The sequence below is a fragment of the Emys orbicularis genome, chromosome 2, assembly GCF_028017835.1.
Source record: "Emys orbicularis isolate rEmyOrb1 chromosome 2, rEmyOrb1.hap1, whole genome shotgun sequence".
Classification (NCBI taxonomy): Eukaryota; Metazoa; Chordata; order Testudines; family Emydidae; genus Emys; species Emys orbicularis.
In genome coordinates, this window is record NC_088684.1 from 13,229,742 (window position 1) to 13,243,322 (window position 13,581).

Consider the following 13,581-nt stretch of genomic DNA (forward strand, 5'->3'; position numbering starts at 1 on the left):
GGCTAGAATGTGAGCAATGGAGAGTGACTGGGGCCTGGACTTGGAACTGCATTGGACAGTGCAACTGAGCCAGCATGGGGTTATCGTAATTTGCCGCTGGCATTAGTCAGTAGCAAATTCCTACTCCCTGTAGCAAGGGAGGAGCAGGGAGAAAGGGGTGTCTCTGAGTCACTGCGTCTCCTGGGGCCACTGGCGTATCCTACCCATTTGCTCAGAAAAGTGCCTAGATGTCCTTTAGGGTCCTCTTGAATCATTTGGGATTATAGATGCTATATAAATATAACACATTGTTACCCCAAATTCCTGTGCACCATAGAATATGTGATGTTGGTTGGTTTTAAAAATTCTTCAGAGTCCCTTTAAAAATATGCTTACCTTAATTGTTTTGAAAAAGAACGCAACCAATGGCTAGGTTTTTTTAAAATCTCTCTCAGGAACTACAGCAGCCGCCGATAGAGTGGTATCATTCCTTGAACACAGCACTGGGATCCACAGATTCTAGAGCTGTAATCCTAGCTCCATGGTTGACTTGTTGGATGGCGTTGGCCTATTTGCTTGAGGACCAACTCAGTGGGGCACTTAAGCATGGGCCTAACTTTAAGCACAAGAAAAGGCCCACTAAGCTCAAAGGGGACTGATCATCTACTTACAGTTGTATAAGTGCTTATGCACCTTGCTGAATTAGGGCCTTTGGAGTCAATTCTGAGCATCCTCCACACCCATGGTTCAATTCACAAATTATTTGTTCTGCTTCAGTGACCATCCATGAGAGCTGAGGGCACTCAGCACTCTATTAGGCCAGGCCCTTACAGACAAATTTTCAGACTTATGGGCGCCATAGTTAGGAACCTAAATAAATAGATTTCAAACCATATTTAGGGAACCTAAATTTGAAAGTTTTGGCCATATCTTCCATCTCAATTTCCCTGTTTGTTGAATGGGGATAATACTTACCTACCTCAAGGAAGCTTGCTGCAAGCCTCAGGGAAGTGTAAGGAGTTGACCTTTATGTAAGTTCTGAGGAGAGTCCATATTAGGCCCCAATCCTGCACCTACTTAACTTTACTCATATGAGTAGTCCCTTGATGCACATGCCTAAGTGTTTGCAAGATAGAGGTCTTAGTTATGAGATTGTGAAGTGCTTTGAAGACAAAAAGTACAAGTACTAAGTAGAGTTGTTTGTTTACCAGGGGGAAATATCTGGGAAATAATGTATTCAACAAATATTAGATGCCCATTGAATTCTTTTATAGCATTAGTGCTTAGCATTGTTTTTAAAGTCTAGGTTGGAGAGCACCAAAATCAATACCCCACCTAAAAAGCCCTTCTAGGGGCAAAGTTGTGGGTTTTTTTTTTAAAGAAATATGATGTTTTTATAAGCATCTGTTCCTGTCAAGGCTCCTGTTTTAAACCACATGACCCATGGCTTTGAATTCCTCGGTGCAAAAACATCACTGTCCCCCTCACGAGTCAATATTAATTAACAGTAAGTTATTCTCTTTATTATCTGCTTGGCAATAGGTCCCCAAGGGCTCGTAGTCTGAACTCAGTGTGGAGGTTGTTTCCCTTGGAAAGTAGCCGCACATTGAAACCAGTTGGCAATATTTCTGCAAATTGGAATACTGTGTTCATTCCCCCAAACTACTTCCTGCTGATGGCTTTATTGTGGCAGTGAGCCATCACACATATCAAAGGTAATCAATAGGCTGAATCAATATTTATAATGTAATTTCTGAGATGAATCTATACGTGATAGAGAAAAACCTTTAAGCAGAGAACATGGGATGAAGATGTCTCCAGACTACAGGAGTCTTAAATCTGCTTTCATATATATATGTAAATATGTATGCAATTATCAAACAACAGAGCTGGAGGCATTCGCAGTCCAACTTTGACAGAGTTGGACACTAAATATCCAGAGAAAATGAAATGTTTTGGTTGCAGGAGAACTTTCCACCTCCTGCTGCATATATGTGAGTGGGTGTCTGAGGTCCTGTGTGTAAGCGGTGCCGTTGGTAGGAACACACAAAATGAACAAAGCAATGTGTTCAAACACAGGTTGAAAGCCATCTTTTTTTCCGATCCAGCATTGCTCACTGTGATGTTTGAATGTTATTGCCAAGCAAAACAGCCTGTCAGACTTTCCCCCAAACTACTTCTGCATCCTCCTAGGAAATTTTGTTGCTAACCACAGCCAAGAACTTACCATCCTGTTTAGCTGCTGAGAATGTGTAGTGCCCATACTGTATGATTGCCCTGTCATTGTAGCTCTGTTGGTCCCAGGATATTAGAGAGACACGGTGGGTGAGGTAATATCTTTGTGTAGCTCGAAAGCTGGTCTCTCTCACCAACAGATATTGGTCCAGTAAACGATATTACCGCACCCACCCAGTCTCTCTCATATTACATGAAGTAGACCTAGTGGAGTGGCTGGCTGGAGATTTTGTTGACAGGTAGGGGGGGGAAATGACACAAGCTGAATTTCAAGGCTCGGGTAGGATCTAAACTGAAGAGCAGCAAGGAGGGTTTGCTTTTGAAACGGGCACTTAGAAAGTTTGCCAAGCCTTGTGATGTACATTTAATAAGCTGGGCAGACAATGAATTAGTTGAACTACTCACATGCTGCCAGATATCCCTATTTGTAGATGGCTACCAAAATGATTGCCAGGTCATTTAGCACGTCTAATGTAGGTGTAGTCTTTGGCTTTCTCATTTCAAATAAATGAGCAGTTATCCATTGATGTGCTGATTGCAAGCATCTGCCAGCTCTGCGCTCGCTAGCCATATGGCACCCTCCTTTGAAGTGTGCACCTAATGCTTTCTATGGACACCGCGGTTGTGAGCTGTGTGAATGATGTTCCACTTCAGGGAAAGCGTTCTGAATGACTTAAAAGGGAAGTGATTGCAGTGTCCCCGGTCCACGGGTCGTGCATAGGTATTTCACTGTATAGTTCTATTATTCATTATTATTAAATTAATATTTTGGACTCTATTATTCCCTTGACCTAGACAGCCTCAGAAGGGAGCCAGGGCCCGCACACATCCCACTGCATGGAGTCCAGGTGTGGAGGAGAACAAAGGTCTGCAGGTTCAATGTTCTCTCTTGCGAGCGAGAGGAGGGGGAAGGGCAGAGAGTAGATGGCCCCAGCCTCCCCTTCACATCAGCCAGTGGAGCCGAATGGATGTGAGAGGGGGAGTGTGAAATAGCACAGGCCCTGCTCCGGAAATGAGGAGCTCTAGAGAAATTGTGCTATATTGACAGGTTTCAGAGTAGCAGCCGTGTTAGTCTGTATCCGCAAAAATAACAGGAGTACTTGTGGCACCTTAGAGACTAACAAATTTATTAGAGCATAAGCTTTCGTGGGCTACAACCCACTTCGCATATGCATCCGAAGAAGTGGGTTGTAGCCCACGAAAGCTTATGCTCTAATAAATTTGTTAGTCTCTAAGGTGCCACAAGTACTCCTGTTATTTGTGCTATATTGGGATCTCTCTGAGCATTAATCCCGTCCTGCTGCTCCTCCTGAGGTGGCAAAGGATAAAGAGGGACACATTTGTTAACTACATTCTCCATTCTGAATTATTTGCTTACTTCTATTGTGATCTGAACATGGGAACTGCCATGAGCTGACACACCAGGAACAAAACCAGGGAATCTACAGACAACAGGCTGCTACTGCTTGAGCTAAAGAGCCAAGACTTCACAGGTAAGGTCTCTAACAGCCCATGTCCTCTGTAGTCAGGCACAGAGTGGGCACTGTAGCACACACTTACCAGTGGGTTATGTTTGCAGATGCAAGGACTCAAGACTGGAGGAGCTTGTTTGTGTGGGTGTGAATTTCTTACTAGAGTTCAAGGCCCTGGTCACAGACTTAGGGTGTGTTTACACAGGAAAAGAAAAGATGTCTTTGTGACGTTGCACTCCATATGCTTTATGAAAGTGAATACGATGTAACTGCAATACGCTTTGTGCAAAAAGTCTCTTGTAAGGTATCATTACAAAGTTTATAACCTACTGAATATATTCATCCTATTTGTTTGAATGTATCATTCTTGTATCTGAAACTAGAAATATGAAGTATATCTCTGAGGTCCTATTGTAATTATGCAAAGTGTGGGCCATTAATGGTGGTTTAGAATCTTGATGGCTCCCATTGACCAGGACAATTGACTGTAAATGGCTTATTGGAACATCTCTGAGGGTGAGATTTACCTGTAATCAGTTTCTTAATGTATTAGGCTTAGACTTGCATGTTTTGTTTAATTTTGCTTGGTAACTTACTTTGTTCTGTCTGTTATTACTTGGAACCACTTAAATCCTACTTTTTATACTTAGTAAAATCACTTTTATTTATTGATAAACCCAGAGTAAGTGAATAATACCTGGGGGAGCAAACAGCTATGCATATCTCTGTATCAGTGTTACAGAGGGCCGACAATTTATGAGTTTGCCCTGTATAAGCTTTATACAGAGTCAAACGGATTTATTTGGGGTTTGGATCCAGGGCCGCCCCTAGCCATTTTGGTGCCCTACACAGCCCTCCTGCAAGGGGGTGGGGGCTGGCCCCAGGCCTCCGTAGGGGCGCAGGAGCAGGCTTGGGGGGCAGGGGGGAAACCGCCCCCCAGTACAAGCCGGTGGAGTGGAATGGGTTGGGGCTGGGTCGCTCCACTTCCTGCAGCCCGATGATTGTAGGGCAGGCCCGACCCTGCACTCACGGGGCGGCGGGAAGTGGAGTGACCCAGCCCCAGCCCGCTCCGCTCTGCTCTCCTGACTCCCAGTCTTGGGACTGGGGGGCAGGGGGAAACTGCCACCCAGTACTCACCGGCGCCGTGGCTGGGAGCCAGCACCGCGGAGTGGGCTGGGACCGGGTCGGGTCGCTCCACTTCCTGCCGCCCTGTGAGTGCAGGGCAGGCCCGACCCTTGCTGCAGTCCTCAGGGGAAGGGGTGGAGTGGGGGCGGGGCTGAGGTGGACCGGGGGCGGAGGCCCTGGGGAAGAGGCAGGGCAGGGGCTGGAGCAGCACGCAGCTGCGTAGGGCACCAGGAAATTTGGTGCCCCACATTTCCTGGTGCCCTACACAGCTGCATGCTTTGTGTATGGGTAAGGACGGCCCTGTTTGGATCCCACTGGGAGCTGGGTGTCTGAGTGCTGGAGGCAGGTAACCTGCTGAGCAATTTTGGTTAAAATCTGCAGCTTTGGGGGGCGTGTTTCAGACCCTGGGGCTTTGTTGCAGAAGGCTAGTATGTCTGGCTCAATAAGACAGGGTTCTGGAGTCCCAAGCTGGCAGGGAAAATGGCCTCAGAGGTAATCTTAGCAGATCAAGTGACAGTCCCAAGGGGGGTCTCTGTGACCAAACCCATCCTAGACTTCTTAACTTGGATTAGTTCACCCATGTTGGCTAACTCAGGCTAAAATAGTAGTGAAGGCACTGCAACTTGACTTTTAACTCAGGTTAGCATCTTGAGTTCAAACTCCTAGGGCAGCCTGAAATTGCTATTTTAAACCTTGTTAGTTAAGATGGGTTAGGTAACCTGAGTTAAGACCATATTTTTTGCAGTGTAGACATGCCCTTAGCTAATGACTTCTGAAAAAGGTTTTAGATCTGATTGTAAATGGGGAAGGGGAAATACCTGTATGATCATATCCATCTCTACTCTTCCCTTTACAGTAACCATTTCACATGCAGTGTTGCAGAAATAATGGATAGTATTATGTTCAGATTGATATTTCTCAAGGCATGCGGCCTATTTAGATGAGATAATAAGAATGTGTCTTACTTCTGAGTAGCAATAGATAGAATTCAGCGAGTCAGGTTCATCATTAAATGAAGGAGATGCCATCTTTTCAATAAAAAGTAAACCTTGTAGAGCGTCTAGACAGACAGGGGTGACATAAAACCAGATCCTGCAGAAGATCTAGGTCCAATATTGGAAAGGGTTCACTTATTTCAGTGGGCATTGGATCAGGTCCACAGAGAACACATGAGACTTTCGATAACCTCTGTAGTGCCGGAGTAGTTGCAGTAGCAGAGACCATAAAAACATAAGAATGGACATACGAGGACAGACCAATGGTCCATCTAGTCCAGTATCCTGTCTTCTGATAATGGCCAGTGCCAGATGCTTCAGAGGGAATGAACAGAACAGGCAAACACTGAGTGATCCATTCCCTCTCAGCTTCTGGTAATCAGACTGGCTTCTCAAATCAGATTATAAACTCTGAATTAGCTGTTTATTTCACTCCTGTGGTACACTTTAGGGAAATTACTGTAATGGAAATTTTGGATGACTGGAGTCAGGTCATGATACAATGTACTAATGTAAAATGGATTTGTGCTAGTGCCCAAATGCTCTGGTGATGGTCACAGTAGACAAGCTTTGGATAGTCAAGCAGATAGATGCAGGAATTTTCAGTCTGCCTGGGTCTGAGGAGTGGAACAAAATATTCTAGCAACTTTCCACTTGGGACAAGTAGCTTCTCATGTATAGTCTCACTATTTCAAAGCTCATGTCATTTCCCCCTTCCCTTTCTTTCTACCCCCAGGCATTTGAAAATGGGAGAAATTTGTAAAGGTGGGAAATTGCTGGAAGGGGAGGAGGATTTGAGCTTTTAAGTTGCCTGGCTCACTAGTGCTGGGTTGTATTATATTGACTGCTGGGCTTATGGTAGGGTACTCTATTATATTTTTAAATTAGTCCAGGGCACCTAGAGTGTCTGAATAGATGCACATTTTTAGCATTTGCTTCAATCTAAATAAGTAATACGTTGGACAATAGAGTGACAGGAACTGTAGAATATATGAAATAGTGTAGATACTATTAGATGAGATGAGAACAGAGCTGATCTATTTAGAGTAGATAAAATTAGATTAGATAGACACATAGGTGTATTTTGACTTCAGTGGAGCTGAGGTTTCACCCCAGCTGAGGATCTGCCCCACAGATTCAAGAATGAACCTTCCACCCCCATCAGAGAGGTAACACAATAGCTTCTTGTAGTAAGATGAGGCCCTGAAACATAACTTCTTGTGTCAGAGGCCCAGTCTGAGGCCTGAAGCCTGAACTAAAGTACTTCCAGGCATTGCTAAGCAAAAGTTGGGCTGTGAGCCACAGGCAGGCCCCACTCACAGAATTTGGCAAGAAGAGGGCTGCTAGAAGCAGGTGCATCTTAAAGACAGGGTCAAAAGGACAGCATGATGGATAGATCTGTTTGAAACAACATGATCAAAGGAGGAGACAGCCCCCAATGAGTCAAGGGGCTGTACTTCAATACGTCAGTAGGGATGAGTAATCTGTCCTGTAACTGTATAAAAGTAGGTCCCAGAGTGTGCATCTTTGTCCAGCCTAGGGGGCAGTGGAGTGTGTCAACTGACAGAGCTGTGTCCATTGCCAGAGGGCACATATTCGTAGTATGTCCTGTAGAGTCTATAGGAAACTATTACTGTGCTTCGTTTGATAATAAACCTGGCTGGGTGCCTTCGTACCTTTTCGGAGTCTGTGGTCATTGGGGGTTCTCTCGGGGTCTGCTGTGTCAGCGATCTGCGCAGAGCCGGGGCAGCACACAGAGGGAACATGCACGCAGCCGACTGTTATCATCATCAAACAAGAGCAGAGCACCACACTGGTATCTACTGACAACACTACTGAGCTCATAGATTGTGGGTGGCACTTCCCAAAGCACTCAGAACTGGCCTATTGCATTGATTTCAATGGGTGCAGGGCTAGGTCAATGTTGAGGGCTTTCCATAATTCACACTCGATTTCCGTTCCATCTCTGTGTGATCTATTTTAGAGTGACGTGCTACAGGTGTGGCAAAGTATGTGTGTGTGTGTGTGGGGGGGGGAGATTGATACACTTCACAGGAATTATGTCATAACTACTGGTAAATTTAAAGTAAATTTAGAGGCCATAAGTGCCTCTGCGGGTAACATTTTGTATTAGAAGATTGCTCATGAGCTGAGCGATGCCTCGATAATACATTTTAGTGACTCTAGAAATGCTTAGATAGACAGAGTGGTGCTTTTCCAGTGTCAGGACTGTAAATACAAATCTCTCCCCATTCTAACAGAAGTATTTCATGCCCCACAATTTATATGGGAAAGATTCAGACAAGCTTCTGTAGTTTCTCTGCTCATGTCAGACCGAGAGGCCCATGCCCTGTGCAGCACAGTCTGCTGACTGTAAAATAGCCTGGCCACGATTTTCAAAAGTAACTAGTTGTGATGCATGACCAGAAAGGGTTAAGCGTCCTGCAGGATGAATGACTCAAATTCAACCGTTAAAGACGTATGGGGAGATAATGTTTGTGTTTTTGAGTATTTACATATATATTGTAGTGGTCAACAATGTAATCAACAGTCCCTGTCTATGCTGTATTCTGTTCATTCAAAAATCAAAAGAACATCTTAACATTTAAATGAACTGTAAACATAGGATGTTGCTTTATTCATCTCTCTTTGAAATGTACAGCTAATCAGCTGCAAATGGTGAAAAGACGGGCAATTGCCTTATGTTAATTCGTGTAGCTAAGTACCGGTGATGGACCTACTTCAAAGTCACCCTGATTGCCTATTGTAAGCCAAGGGATTCCAACCAATCAAAGAAGGCCTGAAATTGTATAAAAGATCCTTGGGTCCTGATCCTGTCATCTCAGATCTGCTTAAGCTTCATCAGGGGAAGTTTAAATTGCAAAATTGAGATCCCAGTTAAGCTGGAACACCCTGAATAGGATATTGGACATTGGACTATAATCTATGGACTAAATTCTAAAAGAACTCTTTGCAACTACACAGCTCACCATCTCTGCTATGAATCTGAACCTCAAGAATTAAACTCATGTCTGTATGTATATTGATGTTTTAACCATACTCTCGCTCCCTTTTCTTTTTTAATAAATTTTAGTTTAGTTAATAAGAATTGGCTGTAAGCATGTATTTGGGTAAAATCTGAAATATTGATTAACCTGGGAGGTAACGTGTCCGATCCTTCGGGATTGGTAGAACTTTTTTGTATGATGAAAACAATTTTTATTAATCCTCATCATATCTGACTTGGGTGTTTAGGTGGAGGTCTGAGGCTGGGTTACTTTAAGGGAACTGTGTGGTTGACTCCTAAGGAACCAGTGAGGTATAATAGAAGCTAATTTGTGCTGGCTTGGTAAATCTAAGTATTGGAATATTCACCAACTTTGAGAATTGTCTGCCCCATTCTTTGCAATTCACCCTAATTGCGTGACCTCAGCTGGCTCCCCTGGGATCCCGCTCACACTAGTGATTTTGGAGGACTCAATGTTTGGGTGCCCAACTTGAGACACCTTATGGGGCCCGACTTTCAGTAACTGCTGAGCACCCACTCTTTGCAAATTAGGCCCCTTTAAGGTGTCTCAATTTGGGCACCAAGGATGGAGGCATTCAAAATAACTAGCTGAAAATCCTGGCCAGTCTGACACTAATCTGTGTGATTGCCATGCTTTGTATCTCCTCCAGTGCAATAAACTAATGAACCAATACCAAGGCTAATACCAAACACATATTTGTCACTTAGCCAGCACTATTCACCTAACAGAAAACACTTTAGAAATGAATGAATTCATTTACAAACCCCTGTGTTAGGCATTTTAAGTATAATACTCCTTATAAAGATGGGCAAACAGAGTTACAGAAAGTTTGATTAATTAGTATTAATAATAACACGCCCATCTGAAACATTATCCATCTGACTATTCCATACAATTTCTATTCCCAGATGTGGCCCTCAGGCCAAAAAGTTTGCCTGCCCCTGGCCTATATCCTGCATGGAGGGCTGGAGGGGGCTGTAGTGGAGCCAACATGTATGGGAGTTGCCTCTGCAGTCCGTGCATGATGTAGAGACAGATGCCTGATTTTCAAAAGTGCTGGACAGTCACTCAGTGGCGGCCTCTGGGTGCTCAGCCCTTTTGAAAATCAGGTCTTCGATATAGGGGGCTAAGTATAAGACTTAGGTTAATATTAAGCACCCAGTTTTGAAATTCTTGTCCTGGGTCTCTGTGCCAACCCTGTATGGTGCAGGCCTGGGGAGGGACCATGGGATCTGAGTTTGCACACACCTAGCGGCCCTACCCCAATAAGGCCAGTCTGTTGGTTGGAGTAGCAAGTACAGGGGAGCTGTTGTGCACTCCCCAATCCTGGCCCCAGATCTTGCCTATTTTGTCTGCATAGAGGCTGACTTCACCCTCAATAATTAAGTATCACACACCCCAAGTTCAGCTGTAAAGATTCACGGGGTATGTCTTCACTGCAGCATTAACCCAGGCTCTTACTCGAGTTTTAGCCCTAACTCCTTCCACCATCCACATGTGTATCTTTAACCTCTGTTCTGCCCACTGGGGGTATAGAGTAGACACTGTGTTTTGCTTTAACTCTGGCTCAGATTGGCCTGCTGGGTAGTGTGGAAGCAGGCTGTAATCCGGTAACAGAATTCAAGTGCTGATAACCTTCCAATGCCTTCCCACAATTCCCTGGGAACCATATTTTCCTGACTTTCTCCTTACTCCCTTCTCCTGCACTGGGAGTCACTTACCACTTTAGGCACCTGGTCAGCATTTAAACCCATGTTCCATGTGGCCTGCTCCATTTCTACACAGCACTCAAACAGCACCTGACTAAACAGAGATGCTGTCCAGGAGATCCTCATCACGGTGCTACCTAGCCAGAGGCTCACACCAAGGTACTGGTGGACCTCTGTTATGAGGGCAGTAAGGAGCATGATTAGGGGAGATGTAGCCGAAATCATCACCTGTCTGATGACATGTCCAAGGGCCTGTCAGAGAAGGGGATTCACCAGAGGGGAATTCAGTGCAGGGAAAGAATCAAAAGCCTGAAAATTGTGTACCACAAGGCAAAAGATGCCAATGGAAGTCTGGAAACTCACTGTCAACTTGCCCCTACTACAAGGAGTTTGACCATGTGCTCAGCCCTGCCCTAAGCACGGAGACCACTATCAGGTTGGATGGGTTTTTGAGACCAAACAGGCTTATATTTTGACTGGAGCCATAGGGACCAGAGAAGCTGGAACAGACCTCATGGGCAGAAGGACTGGAGGATGTCCTAGTCCTGAGTCCATGGATCTGTTCAGGGGACGGCCTGGGAAACAGACCAGGAAGGAAGCATCACAGCCACAGCCATACCAGTTAAGATGCCACCACCATCTTTGTTATTGTTGGGGGAGGGGATTACAACATAAGTGGGAGGGTTTTACCAGGTTAGGACCAGTGCAATTATTATTATGGAAGATATTGTGTGCTGTGGGGCAGCCTTTGCTTCAGTTGAGGGCAGAAGCAACATCATTTCCCTGGCTCCCGTTCCTCTGTGCCTTCCCCCCCACAACATTTCAATCCAAGATGGAGTCCAAGCAGGGTGAAATGTAAACAAGCAACTGCCGATTTATTCTAGCACACACTCTTATATGCATGCAAAACTGGGGTTACAAGGTGAACCATGCCTGCAGTCCCAGGGCCGTGCATGGCACAAGTATACATGCTCCTCCAACTATATACTGCAGTGTGCTTTTTCACGCACTGGCGCTAGCATTCAAGCATTGTCTTTGATTGTAAGTCCCATTGTATGACCTGTGGCTGTACTGAGTGCAGATTACTTTAAAAAGTCTTTTGGTACAGTACTTACAGTATTTGGTCTCTTGGTACTGCCAGTCCACGGGGGGATGGGGTTGAGAAGGCAAGCTAATGCATCCTAATTCAGCACCCTGTTTATATTCACCTGAATCTTAATCTACTTTGACTGATGATGCTTGAGAACTTTTCATAGAAGAGAAACTCAAGCAGGTTAATGAGATTCATGGGCATTCCACACGTATGCCATCCATGACCCAGGCACAGTTCTCATAGACTTTAAGGTCAGAAGGGGCCATCATGATCTTCCAGTCTGACCTGCACATTGCAGGCCACAGAACCTCACCCACCCACTCCTGGAATAGACCCCTAACCTCTGGCTGAGTTACTGAAGTCCTCATATCTTGATGTAAAAAGTTCAAGTTACAGAGAATTCACCATTTACACTAGTTTAAAGCTGCAAGTGACTGCCCTGTGCTGCAGAGGAAGGCAAAAAAACAACAACCCAAGGTCTCTGCCAATCTGACCCTGGGGGAAATTCCCTCCCAACCCCAAATATACTGATCAGCTAGACCCTGAGCATGTGGACAAGACCTACCACCCAGACATGTGGGAAAGAATTATCTTTAATAACTCAGAGCCCTCCCTATTTAGTGTCCCATCACCTGCCAATGGAGATATTTGCTGCTAGCAGTCACAGATTGGCACCTTCTCTCAAAGCCAGCTATTTTTTTGGGAACATTAGCAATTGTGAAGATGAACCAGAGCAATAAGCTCTTCTACACACACAATTAGTTTGTGGCATGAATCTACCCCACACTACCAACCGCAGACTGACCATCCGTGTGGACTCCACTAGCATGCTTCACAGTTCATTAACACTCTTTGATCTAGTCTTTTTGGAAATGCAACAAGATGAAAGTGTGTTAACTAAATAACACGTGTCAGTCGGGTCTACCTGGACAGTTAGTCTGTGGCAAGCTAGTGCTGGGTAGAGTCACACCCCAGTTTGCTGCAAACTAAATGTTTGTGCAGAGAAGCCCTAAGTGGGTCTCACAGCCAGTCTAGTGCCTAGCATACGACTAACTAAAACTCAAGTGACATTCATTCTTTCACTGTATGTCACCCAAGCCACCATCCTCTACACTTTTATCAGGCTCAACTCTTGGCATCAGTTGATCTTAGCACTGTACTACTTCCTCTCCCACCCACATTCTACAATACTCAAGGCATCACATGGCACCTGTGAAATTAGGCATCAAAAGCAAGTCCAGTCAGAGTCATGCATTCACTTCAGACCATTCTGGTTTTCTACCTTCAGCCCACATGAAAGCTTCTCATCCTTTGTTCCTCTCCTTTAAAAGCTCAGTGACCTTTCAAGCTGCACTTCAATAAGTTTCAAGAACTCTCAGGCAGACACCATTGAGTCTGATCTGCTCCAGTTTCACAAAAATCACACAAAGAACCGGTCTTTTATTTCCTTTGGTGATGCAAAGATCAGGTGAGCACACCCATACATCCTTCTGAAATCACGCTGACTCCCCCACAGCTTTCCTTTTATGGAGAAACGAGGCTGCTGTATGCTGCAGCAGAGTATCTGCTCATGCTCTTAGATCCAGATGTCTTGGCTTCAATCCCAGCAGGCCACCTATTCATTGATTCATAGATTCTAGGGCTGGAAGGGACCTCGAGAGGTCATCGAGTCCAGTCCCCTGCCCTCATGGCAGGACCAAATACTGTCTAGACAATTCCTCATAGACATTTACCTAACCTATTCTTAAATATCTCCAGAGATGGAGATTCCACAACCTCTCTAGGCAGTTTATTCCAGTGTTTAACCACCCTGACAGTTAGGAACTTTTTCCTAATGTCCAATCTAAACCTCCTTTGCTGCAATTTAAGCCCATTGCTTCTTGTTCTATCCTTAGAGGCTAAGATGAACAAGTTTTCTCCTTCCTCCTTATGACACCCTTTTAG